Source organism: Salvelinus fontinalis, chromosome 11, assembly GCF_029448725.1.
Source record: "Salvelinus fontinalis isolate EN_2023a chromosome 11, ASM2944872v1, whole genome shotgun sequence".
Classification (NCBI taxonomy): domain Eukaryota; kingdom Metazoa; phylum Chordata; class Actinopteri; order Salmoniformes; family Salmonidae; genus Salvelinus; species Salvelinus fontinalis.
The window spans coordinates 34,337,848-34,351,777 of record NC_074675.1 but is presented as its reverse complement, the minus strand read 5'-3'; the positions used below and the strand labels follow the sequence as shown (position 1 = coordinate 34,351,777).

Below are 13,930 nucleotides of genomic sequence, written 5' to 3'. Positions count from 1 at the left end.
GTTAGAATTTGTGTTAGGGTGGCACGCCCTGAACATAGTAAGCTGTTTTTTCGCTGTGTTGGTTGGGGCGTGATGGTGACTTGGATGGGTTATCTATGTGTATTTGTATGTCTATGGTGGCCTGATATGCTTCCCAATCAGAGGCAGCTGTTTATCGTTGTCTCTGATTGGGGATCATATTTAGGCAGCCATTTCCCTTTTGTGTTTGTGGGATCTTGTCTATGTTTAGTTGCCTGTCTGCACTATTTGTATAGCTTCACGTTTCGGTCGTTGATTTTGTTGGTTTGTTAAGTGTTCATTCATTAAAAGAGAATGTACGCATACCACGCTGTGCCTTGGTCTCACTCATACGACGAACATGACACTCCAGCCCACCATAGAAGAAGAGCAGATAGTAGCAACATGGCCCCAAACCACCATAGAAGAAGAGCAGACAGTAGCAACATGGCCCCAGCCCACTATAGAAGAAGAGCCTGACAGTAGTAACATGTCCCCAGCCCACCATAGAAAAAGAGCTCTGACCTTTGAACCCAGCAGCTCTCTGCAAGCCTCTTCTTCTAGCTCAGTGCATCTTCCTGTCTTCAGAATAGCGGGCTTGCACAACAGGGTCAAATCTGTCATGGATATCACTAGCTAGGTCTAACTGTTCTGTGTCTGTGTGTGGACGTGTTTAACTATTCTTGTGAGGACCAGAAGTCCCCACAAGAATAGTAAACAAACCACAATATGACCAACTGGAGAAATGTTGTTAGTCTACACAAGGTGAAATGCTATTTTTACGGGGTTTAGGGTTAGAATTTGTGTTAGGGTAAGCATACAGGTTATTTATTTTTATCTTTATTTAACTAGGCAAGTCAGATAAGAACAAATTCTTATTTTTACCTTGTCAGCTCAGGGATTCAATCTTGCAACCTTTCAGTTACCAGTCCAATGCTCTAACCACTAGGCTACCTGCGGGTTAGGTGTTAGGAAAAATAGGATTTTGAATGGGACTGAATTGTGTGTCCCCACAAGGTTAGCTGTACAAGACTGTGTGTGTGTGTAATGGTCTCTGGCATGGCCTGATGTTGGGGTTAGGGCTATGGTTTGGGGAAGGCTAATAGAATAATAATAAAAAACTATACGCTATTACCATCAGGTATCATCAGTATTCTCATGGCTTGCTAGAGCATTGTGAAGTGTGGTGGCACAGTGGTCTGAGCAGCGTGCTTCGAACTCCGAGCATCACAAGTATTGTTTTACAAACATTTGGTGAGCACCGAGCAAGGCAGATATCAACGTTCTCAGGACCTTTTCAAACGTCTGAAATCGACGTTTATTTCTAGCTAACAGGCTGGCTGCCTAGGGCCTTATCTGAGTTGCTTGGTTTCAATAGTTCCACAAAGAATACACTGTATACACACTATATTTACAAAAGAATGTGGACAAGACAAAATAATTTATAACTTAATTTTTTCCAGAACAATGTAGGTTCAACAAATCCCCTTGTTGTTTGGGATACCTTTAAATATACCTTCAGAGATCATTCAATAATAATAATAAGAAAGCAGTTTCTGTCTAATGAGACAAGACTAACAAGGGAAATACATGAACAAATAGTGTTACACGGAGTGGAACAGGGGAACACAAGAGCAGACTCAGACGAGGAGACTGGGATGAAGTAACCAAGGAATTTATTGAAACACAGGTGGGAGATGGAGTACAGGTCAGGGGAAGCTCGGGCGGGTTGCTGAAAACCAGGTGCGGAGGCTTAGGCTGGAGCGAGAGGGGTTGAGACAAGGTAAGCAGGTCCAGAGGGGAATCCAAGGGAGTAGTAGAGTGGGGAATCCAGGACAGAGTAGCAGGATGACGAGACGTGGGACAGGAGACAGGGACCAGAGTCAGAGTGGGCAGAATGAGCAGAGATTACGATCTGGCAGTGTGGAAGTGGCAGGGCTGAGTATTTGTAGAGTTCTTGATTATGGAACAGGTTGCAGCTGGTGGGGATCTGCTCTGACTCCAGCACACCTGTCTCCGCCCACACAATCAAACACATACACACAGAGAGAGGGAGAGAGTACTGGGGGAGTGGCGACAGGTCAAGGATACACAGGATGAGCAGTAGAGGACGTTGCAGGAGCAGATGTGACAAATACTACAGGTAGATAGCAATAAAAACGGTACTACAAAGATACAAAATAAGTTAGAGGAAAACCCCCAAAAATAGAGGACCTTATTCAAGAATGATCTAACGTAATCTATTACAAACATAAAGCAAACTGGATGTAATATGGAGAAAAATGCACCAAATTCTCCTTGAACCTCCAACTCAGTGATGCTGCCAAAAATAAGTAGCAAAAACGAGTTACTAAAGACGGAGTCATCTATGATTCTCTGAATTATATTTTAAAACAGGAAGCTAAATATTTTAAGCAGACGTTTTCTTTTCTGTCTCCCCCTCCCCCTATGAATGACGATTACTGTAAGGAATTCTTTCCAAATAATAAAAAAATGGAAAAGTAACAAACATACAAAAAGATCAGTGCGAAGGCCAAATGACAAAGTAACCTTTTATTAACTTTTTGAGGCTATTGAATCCTTTCAGTCTGTAAAAACACCAAGGCTTGATGGCATACCTTTTTTTATATACTCAAAGCTCCATGTTTGGGCTTGTTTTAACTACTCCTATAGAAATGTTGGTCTTTCAGGTACTCAGCAGGAATGTCTGATTTCTCTATTATTAAAACAAGACCCGGTCAGCAAATATAAAGATCGAAAAAAATTGGAGGCCCCTTACACTTCAATGTTGTGATGCAAAAATACTAGCGAAATGCATAGCACTCAGAAATGAAAAGGTTTTACCAGATATTGTTCATCCTGATCAGAGTTTTTTTTACATGGACGATACATTGGAGATAAAATACGACAACTACTAGAAATAATAGAACAACATTAAACATCTAAGATGCCAGGCCTTCAACAAAGTAATACTGGATTAGATTTATAAATGCCTGGATTTTTTCAATTTTGATGAGTCTCTTATAAAATGGCTAAAAGTATATATAGCAACCCCAGGTGTAAAATAGTAAATAGTGGCTAATTCTCAGAGTTTTGAATTGTCAAAAGGAGTTAATCAAGGGTGTCTGCTGTCACCATATCTATTCGTTATGGCCATCAAAATGCTAGCTATTAAAATCAGATCAAATGACAACATTAAAGGATTAGAAATTCAAGGCTTAAAAACAAAGGTGTCCATGTATGCTGATGACTCAAGTTTTATAGTCCGCCAGCTAGATCCCTGCAATGTCTCGTTGAAGATCTAGGTAACTTTTCTGGACCCTCTGGACTAAAGCCAAGGTGTACAGTATTACGTATTGGATCTTTAAAAAATACAACTTTTACATTACCCTGCAGTTTACCTATAAAATTGGCTGACGGTGAAGTAGACATACTTGGTATTCATATCACAACAGATATGAGCTCTCCACAATGAATTTCAATAGAAAACTAGTAAAAAATAGCAACCATGGAGAGGTAAAAAAATTGCACTGATTAACTCCTTAGTCATATCTCAATTTACTCACTTACTTATGGCGCTGCCTACTCCTAATGATTTGTTTTTCAAATCATATGAGCAAAAAATATTTTGCTTTGTCTGGGATGCTAAACCAGACAAGATAAAACATGCCTATATATATAATGAATATGAACTGGGTGGGTTGAGATGATTAAATATAAAAGCAGTAAAACTCTCTCTAAAAGCTTCACTTATACAAATGTTTTCTTGAACCCAGAGGTGCAATTTTGGTTTTAGAAGTGGGGGGGACATAATTATTATCCAATCGGACAAACAGCCTACCCAACCGCTCGGAGGAGTCCACATGGTCCTAAAGCACTCTGGTGCCTCATTTTGTATCATAAAACTGGGGGGGGGGGACAATTTCAGTTTAAAAATGGCCTTTTTGCCTTTGTGCATATTGACATGTCAAATTTTTTATTTAATTGAAAATCAAACCTTTTTCTTATCTCTCTTTTTCAAACAAGCATTACAGAGCTGGTTCATATGTATTTAAATTTCATCCCCCTGAAAACATAGAACAAATATTATGGTTGAACTCAAATGTGCTGGCTGATAAAATACCTGTATTTATGGAAAACGTGTTTAAAAGGGTATTTTGTTTTTAAGTTATATTTGAAATTGGAATGGTAGAGTTATGTCTTTCATGGAGTTATCAGAATGGTATGGGAAGGTCTGCTCAATCCAAGATTACAACCAATTGATTACAGCATTACCCCAAAAATGGAGGAGGCAGGGGGCAGTGCCACCAACAGGATATTTGGGGCATACAATCATCGCAGCTCTGCAGATTTTGTTGTGAGTCACAGAATCAATAGACCATTTTATTTGGTATTGCCTTCAGGTAGCCTGTTTCTGGTCTCAGGTTCAGGAATGGATGCACTTGCATTCAAACACACACACACACACACACACACACACACACACACACACACACACACACACACACACACACACACACACACACACACACACACACATGTAAATAGTGCTATACATGCACTCAAACGTATTAATTTGGCCTTGCTGTCATGATTTTTGTTGTCCTTGATTTATTTTTTGCAGTGTTTTCTGTTTTCGTTTTTTCCCCCTCTTTTTTCTCTTTTGTTAATTTTGTTATTTGTTAGTGCATTTGGGGACGGGGTCTTGGGGGGACGGGGGTCTTGGGGGTAGGGAAAGGAATTATTTTACTTTATTATTATTTTTTTCGGGAGGGTGGGGACTGTGGGGGGGGGGGTCTCAGATGGTTGAGGAGCAGCTCTCGGGGAACTTTGGAGGGCTGATGGCCTGGCGTTTGGGAGCTTGTTCTTGGTGGATGGCAGGTCGCTGGTTTGGCTCCCTGTTTTTGACCTTGTGGGAAATCTGTCAACGTGCCCTTGAGCAGGGCATTGACCCTGGTTGCTTCTGTTAGATGACTGAATGTAATGTAAATGTTGAGCGGCTTCACTACAAGTAGATTGCATTTTTATTCAATAATAAAAAAGTTACATTTAAAAATGATGTGGACACCCCTTCAAATAAGTGGCTATTTCAGCCACACCCGTTGCTTACAGGTGTATAAAATCGAGCACACAGCCATGCAATCTCCATAGACAAATATTGGAGCTCAGTGACTTTCAACGTGGCACCGTCATAGGATGCCACAATTCCAACAAGTCAGTTCGTAAAATGTCTGCCCTGATAGAGCTGCCCCAGTCAGCTGTAAATGCTGTTATTGTGAAGTGGAAACATCTAGGAGCAACAACGGTCAGCCGTCAAGTGGTAGGCCACACAAGTTCACAGAACGGGACCGCAGAGTGCTGAAGCACGTAGCGTGTAAAAATTGTCTGTCCTCGGTTGCAACACTCTCTACCGATTACCAACCTTTGTCTGGAAGCAACGTCAGCACAATAACTGTTCATCGGGAGCTTCATGAAATGGGTTTCCATGGTCAAGCAGCCGCACACAAGCCTAAGATCACCATGCACAATTCCAAGCGTCGGCTGGAGTGGTGTAAAGCTCGCCACCATTGGACTCTGGAGCAGTAGAAACGCTTTCTCTGGAGTGATGAATCACGCTTCACCATCTGGCTGTCCGATGGCCGAATCTGTATTTGGCGGATGCCAGAAGAATGCTACCCAAATGCGTAGTGCCAACTATAAAGTTTGGTGGAAGAGGAATAATGGTCAGACTGTTTTTCATGGTTCAGGCTAGGCCCCTTAGTTCCAGTGAAGGGAAATCTTAACGCTACAGGATACAATAAAATTCTAGACGATTCTTTGCTTCCAACTTTGTGGAAACAGTTTGGGGAAGGCCATTTCCTGTTTCAGCATGACAATACCTCCGTGCACAAAGCGAGGTCCATACAGAAATGGTTTGTCGAGATTGGTGTGGAAGAACATGATTTGCCTGCACAGAGCCATGACCTCAACCCAATTCTACATACATTTTACATACATGGCACTTTTTTTTTTACAGTAGTTACATTGCATATATTTTGATATACGTTTAATCTAGATAGATCGCATTTATACATTATACAAATAAAATATTACTGAAATGGTACAACAATAAGGTACATCTTATCCAAAACGATACATTGCCAATGCTTTCACTGACTAAATTATTCAATAAAGATAATTTACCAGTATATACCCAGAAATTACTGCAAAGAAAGTCAAAACATGACACAGAAAAGCCATTTGCGCTCAAGGGTCTCAGAGAGATGCATGTGATGATGACCCTCTCCTTCCCTATACCCTAATAAGCAGTTGTTGATAGTCTCCTCCGTCATCCTTCACTGGCCAGCTCTCTCCTGTCCCTCACGTCCCACTGACACCGCTGACAACAACATAAACAATGAGATCACTCCCTTTGACAGATTAAAATGGATCACTTCCTGTCTTCTGATGATGGGCCTCGCTCTTGCTTGGGGCAGAAACTTCCCCGCAGATCTAGGATCAGTTTACCCTCTCTGAATTCTAACCGTAGATTAGTCTTAGATCTTTCTTGTGGCAACTTCCTCCTACTCCTCGCAACCCTTAAAGAGATGAAAAAATATTTAAAAAATGTAAATTAAGAAAACAAACTCTTTTAACTGTAAAGGGGGTTATCAGCTAACTCAAAAATAAAGCATGTAAACTAGCATTTATAGTGTGCCTCTATCAGTCTGTGAAAGCATGATAGATGGTGGGAGAGGGATCGTTATGAGAGGGATTAGAACATGGAAAGTGGAACGTCTTCTAAGGAAATGTGTTGCTGGACATGGAACAGCTGTTGGACTTGTTAGTGTGTGTGTCCGTGTTAGAGTGGGCGAGGTTGTTAACGCTTTGCCTCGTTATCAGACGAGGCAGGATGTGCGGGTTCGGAGGCCAGGAGAACACTCACTGCCACTCATTTTTTTACCTTTATTTTCAACTAGGCAAGTCAGTTTAGAACAAATTCATATTTTCAATGACAGCCTAGGAACAGTGGGTTAACTGCCTTGTTCAGGGGCAGAATTACAGATTTTCACCTTGTCAGCTCAGGGATTCGATTATGCAACCTTTCGGTTACAAGTCCAACTCTCTAACCACTAGGCTACTTACCGCCTGGGATGAGGGGAGAGGGGGAGGAGGAGAGAGAAAGAGAGCGAGAGAGAGCGAAAGAGAGAGACACTAACCTCCTAGGATGAGAGAGGGGGATGGATGAGGGAGGGAGAGGAGGGAGGAAGAGAAAGGCCAAGGGAGAGGGGGTTAGAGGGATAGAGAGCAGGGGGCAGGAGAGGAGGGTTGGGAGAGAATGAGAGAGAGAGAGGCCAGAGCAGAGGCCAGAGCAGAGGGGGACAAGCAGAGACAGAGGGCGATTGAGATGTGGGGAGCAAAAGGGAGTGAAAGGGCAGGGCAGCAGAAAAGAAAGAAAGAAAGTGAGAGAGATAGATGGGCCTGGAGTAGAACTCATGTCAGTGTGCTGGTCTGGAATTACCTGTGAGTCCATCAGTCAAACTGACTGATGTATGAACGCTCTGCAGCACCCAACACGCACGCACGCACACATGCACACACAGACACACACACACCACTTTTCCCTACACTAGACTTTGGGCTTACATCTGTATCTGGGTTTTAGATAAGGAATAAGGGAACACAACTTAAGTCAATAAGAGTGTCTCATCAGATAACTGTCCACTTTCAACCACTGTCTATAGAAGGGTAGGTTGACAACTTCACCACAACGATGCACGCACAACTCAGAGGCTAAAGGCCGTGTGTTATGATTCTGAGCGGTCAGATAGCTAGCAACAATGACAAGAAGCTGCTGTGTATCTTGTTCTTGAAATCATCTCTTGTCTTGAAGTCTTTTGACCTATGCCATATTTTTGCCACACTCTAGTAAAAAGGGTTCCAAAATGGTTCTTTGGCTGTCCCCATAGGTGAACTGTTTTTGGTTCCAGGTGGAACACTTTTTGGTTTTTGGTTTCATGTAGAGCCCTCTGTGGAATGGTTGGCCATATTACACTCTTAGAAAAAAAGGTGCTATCTAGAACCAAAAAGGGTTCTTCGGCATTCCCCATAAGAAAACCATTTGTAGAACCCTTTTTGCTACTAGATAGAACCCTTTCCACAGAGGGTTCTATATGGAACCAAAAAGGGTTCTCATATGGAGACAGCTGGAGAATCCTTTTGGAACCCTTTTTTCAAATGTATTTATGTTTTCAATAAACATTTGCGTACAAAATATAGTTTACAGATTGTCAATAATCCTTTGATTGTAAGCCAAACCTGTCTGTTTTGCCTCAAAGTTGCGCACACATCGGTTTTGTTGGTGAACACCCAACCCGTCTATTAAATGTTAAAACAATTGTTTGAAATGAAACAAATAAGAATGCAATAGCACTCACACATACAATATGTATTGAATATATAGTTTCAAGCTCCTTGGTATCCACATCACCAACAAACTATCATGGTCCAAACACACCAAAACAGTCGTGAAGAGGGCACGACAACACCTTTCCCCCCTCATGAGACTAAAAAGATTTGGCATGGGTCCCCAGATCCTCAAAATGTTCTACAGCTGCACCATTGAGAGCATCCTGACCGGTTGCATCACTGCCTGGTATGGCAACTGCTCGGCATCTGACCATAAGGCGCTACAGATGGTAGTGCATATGGCCCAGTACATCACTGGGGCAAAGTTTCCTGCCATCCAGGCCCTATATACCAGGCTTTGTCAGAGGAAGGTCCAAAAAATTGTCAAAGACTCCAGTCACCCAAGTGTTCTTTCTGCAACGGCACGGCAAGCGGTAGCAGAAATAAGCGTCAAATCTAGGTCCGAAAGGCTCCTTAACAGCTTCTACCCGCAAGCAAAAAGACTGCTGAACAATTAATCAAATGGCAACCCAGACTATATACATTGACACCCCCCCACCCTTTTGTTTTTACACTGCTTTTTACTTATTTAACCAGATAAGTTGACTGAGAACACATTCTCATTTACAGCAACAACCTGGGGAATAGTTACAGGGATGAATGAGACAATTGTAAGCTGGGGATGATTAGGTGACTGTGAGGGTATGAGGGCCAGATTGGGAATTTAGCTAGGACACCAGGGTTAACACCCCTACTCTTACAACAAGTGCCATGGGATCTTTAGTGACCACAGAGAGCCAGGACACCCATTTAACTTCCATTCTTAAAGACAGCACCCTACACAGGGCAATGTCCCCAATCTGCCCTGGGATAAAAAAAATAAAAAAAATTAGACCAGAGGAAAGGGTGCCTTCTACTGGCCCTCCAACACCACTTCCAGCAGCATCTGGTCTCCCATCCAGGACCAACCCTGCTTAGCTTCAGAAGCAAGCCAGCAGTGGGATGCAGGGTGGTTTGCTGCTGCTGGCATGCTGCTGCTGGCATGGGCATGCTGCTGCTGCTACTCGCTGTCTGTTATCTATGCATAGTCATTTTACCCCAACCTTCATGTACAAATTACCTCGACTAACCTGTACCCCCACACATTGCCTCGGTACCAGTACCCCCTGTATATAGCCTCGATATTGTTATTTTTATGTAACTTTTTATTGTATTTTTTAATCAGTAAATATTATCTCAACTCTATTTCTTGAACTGCATTGTTGATTAAGGACTTGTAAGTAAGCATTTCACGGTAAGGTCTACATCTGTTGTATTCGGCGCATGTGACAAATACAATTTGATTTGATTTGAAAAACAACTTGCTGATGTTGAGTCATTACAGTTGTTTATCGCTTTGTTACTATTTTCACAGGTATGTGGTCAAATGTCACAACTCTTAGTACAAAAATCAAAACAGATCATCAAAAAAGCTGTTTTTTCAAAACTTTAAGCACATTTTCAATTGACACAGTAACTTTTTCACCAAACCTTATCAGTGTTTAATCTAGAAATACCTTTCATTTATTAAAGTAATTGCCTTTCACAATGCAATGCTCACAATACTTTTCATATGATTCTCTTGTCATTTGTTTAAATACATTTGACCATCACTTAATCCAACTGTGCTTAACGGTTAATCACTTAACCATTTGGTATACCTATAGATTTTAAACTGGGTTGTCTACTATATATGGATTTGGAGAAATATAAATAAAATGTGTGTTTGTAAGGTATAATCATCTAAATGATATATATGGTACATGATAACCATGCATAGTAACTACAGGTTATTGCTAATTGATTTCACATAGTGGTTAACACAATTGGTCGCCAATAAAAGGCAGTGTGTGAACACTTGCAATTTCTTTCATCATGGAGCAGGATAGACAGCAAGGGAGATGAAGAAATAAAAGATCTTGTGGACAAGAGGCCCGTCAGAGAGATGGGCTTGGGCCCCATCAAAGAGTTCAAAGAGGTGGGCATGGGCCCCGTCAAAGAGGTCAAAGAGGTGGGCATGGGCCCCATCAAAGAGTTCAGAGAGGTGGGCATGGGCCCCATCAAAGAGGTCAAAGAGGTGGGCATGGACCCTGTCAAAGAGGTCAAAGAGGTGGGCATGGGCCCGTCAAAGAGGTGGGCATGGACTCCGTCAAAGAGGTCAAAGAGGTGGGCATGGGACCCATCAAAGAGTTCAAAGAGGTGGGCATGGGCCCCATCAAAGAGGTCAAAGAGGTGGGCATGGGCCCCGTCAAAGAGGTGGGCATGGGCCCCATCAAAGAGTTCAAAGAGGTGGGCATGGACCCCATCAAAGAGGTCAAAGAGGTGGCCATGGGACCCGTCAAAGAGGTGGGCATGGACCCCGTCAAAGAGGTGGGCATGGACCCCGTCAAAGAGGTCAAAGCGGTGGGCATGGGCCCCGTCAAAGAGGTGGGCATGGGCCCCGTCAAAGAGGTGAACATCAGAGCGGGGGAGGCAGACAGCAGGGAACTGTTGTGTCTATTGAAGTCTGTGCCAAAATTGTTGACCGTGTAGTAAACAGAGACCTTACCATGGCAGAGGCTACCAGATTAGTTCACCCAAATCTGAAGATAACTGTCAATTCGATCATTGGAACATTTTGCCAAGATAACCGGTATCTCTGCAGGACATGCACTATGCTTTACCATTACATTTACAGTGACATATTGTAAATGCATGCAGCCGTGTGCTGATCGACCAACAGGAGTGGGCAGTGGTGGAAATGGTGAGGCCCAGGAATGACAGAGCTGTTCGCAATAAAGCAGGCCATTGCTGGTCATCTATGAACATTTTAACATCTTGGCCATGTACTGTTATTATCATGACACAAGGCGAGACCCAAATGCAGACACAGGAGGCAGATGGTTGGAGTCTTACAATATTTATTAATCCAAAGGGGTAAGGAGAGAGAATGGTCGTGGACAGGCAAAAAGGTCAAAACCAGTTCAGAGTCCAAAAGGTACCGAAGGTCAGGACAGGCAGGATGATCAGGCAGGCGGGAAAGTAGTCCACAGTCAGGCAGGGGTCAAAACCAGGAAGACTAACAAAAAGAGAATAGCAAAAGGATTATGGGAAAAACCACACTGGTTGACTTGACTAACATACAAGACAAACTGAAACAGAGAGACAGGAAACACAGGGATAAATACACTGGGGAAAATAAGCGACACCTGGAGGGGGTGGAGACAATCACAGGAACAGGTGAAACAGATCATGGCGTGACAGTTATAATCTCCACCCGGCACAACCAGAAGAGGACTGGCCACCCCTCAGAGCATGCTTCCTCTAGATTTCTTCCTAAGTTCCTGCCTTTCTAGGGAGTTTTTCCTAGCCACCGTGCTTCTGCATTGCTTGCTGTTTGGGGTTTTACGCTGGGTTTCTGTATAGCACTTTGTGACATCGGCTGATGTAAAAAGGGCTTCATAAATACATTTGACTGATTGGTTGATGGAGAACGATGACATCTTTGCCAATGTGGCATCCATCAGCCTACCAACAATCGCCTGTCTTTTGAAGAGGCACCAGGTATCTATGAAACACATTTACCTGGTGCCTTTTAAAAGAAACAACGACCGGGTGAAACAACTGCGGGCCGAGTATGTTCAGGTACAGCAATATATACTGTATTGCCGTTACTATTTGATGCACATGCTACTTCACAATATCATATTGGAACTATACTGTAAAAAGAGGGGGATTGATGTTGTTGTGAACCATCACAAGTATATCTTTGTGAGTGAAGCAGGCATCAAACTCAGCATCGTGGGCAGAGCATCATCAGCCAATGGGCGACCGCCCAAGTGCCTGGATAACGTGGGGGAAACATCTCCATGTGCACAGCTATCTCTGAAGATGGTGTGGTAGGATCTAGGCCATTTCTTGGAGACTGCGACGCTGCACACCTCATTGTGTTTCTCAATTAAAATGAGCAGGCCTGTCAAGGTGAAAGGGTCCCCTATGTCATTGTGTGGGACAATGTCAGGTTCCACCATGCAGAGTTGGTTCAGGCACGGTTTCGGGCCCATCCCCGATTCGTGACCCTATACCTGCCCACATACTCTCCTTTCTTCAAAGCTATTGAATAAACATTTTCAGCATGGAGGTGGAAGGTGTATGATCGCCATCCCCATGAACATGCCACCCTCCTTCTGGCCAAGGATGAGTCATACGACAACATCAATGCAGACCAATGTCAAGCTTGGATTCGCCATGCCAAAATGTTTTTCCCACGGTGCGTGAACAATGAGGACATTCACCGTGATGTGGATGAGAAATGATGGCCAAATGCTCAAGAAACACTTGCATGCAAATTAACGTGTGCTAAACGTTATGTTTGATTTTCATTCCTTTCATTTGTTGCATTGAATTTTGTGACATTTGATTACAGACAGTACATCTATGTTGCAATTATATCTGAAAAGTAGAAAAAAAATTGTATTCATGATTCATTGATCACACCTTTGATAGATATTATGGAAATTATATATGTTCTGTCAATTTTGTTGGGTAATGTAAGTGTATTGCCTAATGTGAACTGTGTAATTTACAGTAGTGGAGCATATTACTTTCATCACTTCTTCTAAGGGTGATTTGAAACAAGTATCTTGCATTGTTTGCTATTGGATTAACTGGTAGTTAAAACGACTCAATTGAAAAGATATCCTTATATTGTATTTTGGTGATTAAAGCCATGTTCTCATTTACATTTCACTATAAATATATTTTGAATCAAGGGTTATGTGGTGAGAGATGTTTAAAATCCAAATGAATGCACAATGACATGTTTTGAATAAAAGACTGTCTTACAAGTGTGACTAGTTTGGAGTTTTGTACTAAGAGTTGTGAAATGTACCACATACTACTTGTGACATAAAAAAACTGGACTGGTTTGCTTCCTTATCTACTGTGTGAATTGTGTCTGATCACTGAGCACGGTCTGTTTGATAAACATCAAGAAACGTGGACATATTTGCTTCTATGTGCAATCATTTGTAGTTCAGAGACTAGCTGCTTTTAACTGAATGTGGGCCGTTCCTCTGTGTGGTGTGTGTGTGCGTGTTTCGTCAGTCGACCAATTTATCTGATACCACAATATCAAAGATGTCAGTATATGCACAGGTCTATGATCAGCTCAGTCTCCTAAAGCCTTACCTTAACCATACACGGATCATCACAAAACTTAACCTAGATCAGTGGTTCCCAAACTTTGATAGTCCCGTACCCCTTCAAACATTCAACCTCCAGCTGCGTACCCCCTCTAGCACCAGGGTCAGCGCACTCTCAAATGTTTTTTGCCATCATTGTAAGCCTGCCACACACACATGATACGATACATTTATTAAACATAAGAATGAGTGTGGGTTTTTGTCACAGCCCGGCTCGTTTGAAGTGACAAAGAGCTCTTATAGGACCAGGGCACAAATAATAATATAATAATCAATACTTTTGCTCTTTATTTAGCCATCTTACATATAAAACGTTATTTGTC

General features: G+C 42.4%; 1 pseudogene; it reads left to right on the top strand.

The window, feature by feature from the left end:
* Positions 1-11,889: 11,889 nt before the first annotated feature.
* Positions 11,890-13,930, top strand: part of LOC129864716 (retinal guanylyl cyclase 2-like) — a 47,394-nt pseudogene continuing 45,353 nt past the window's right edge.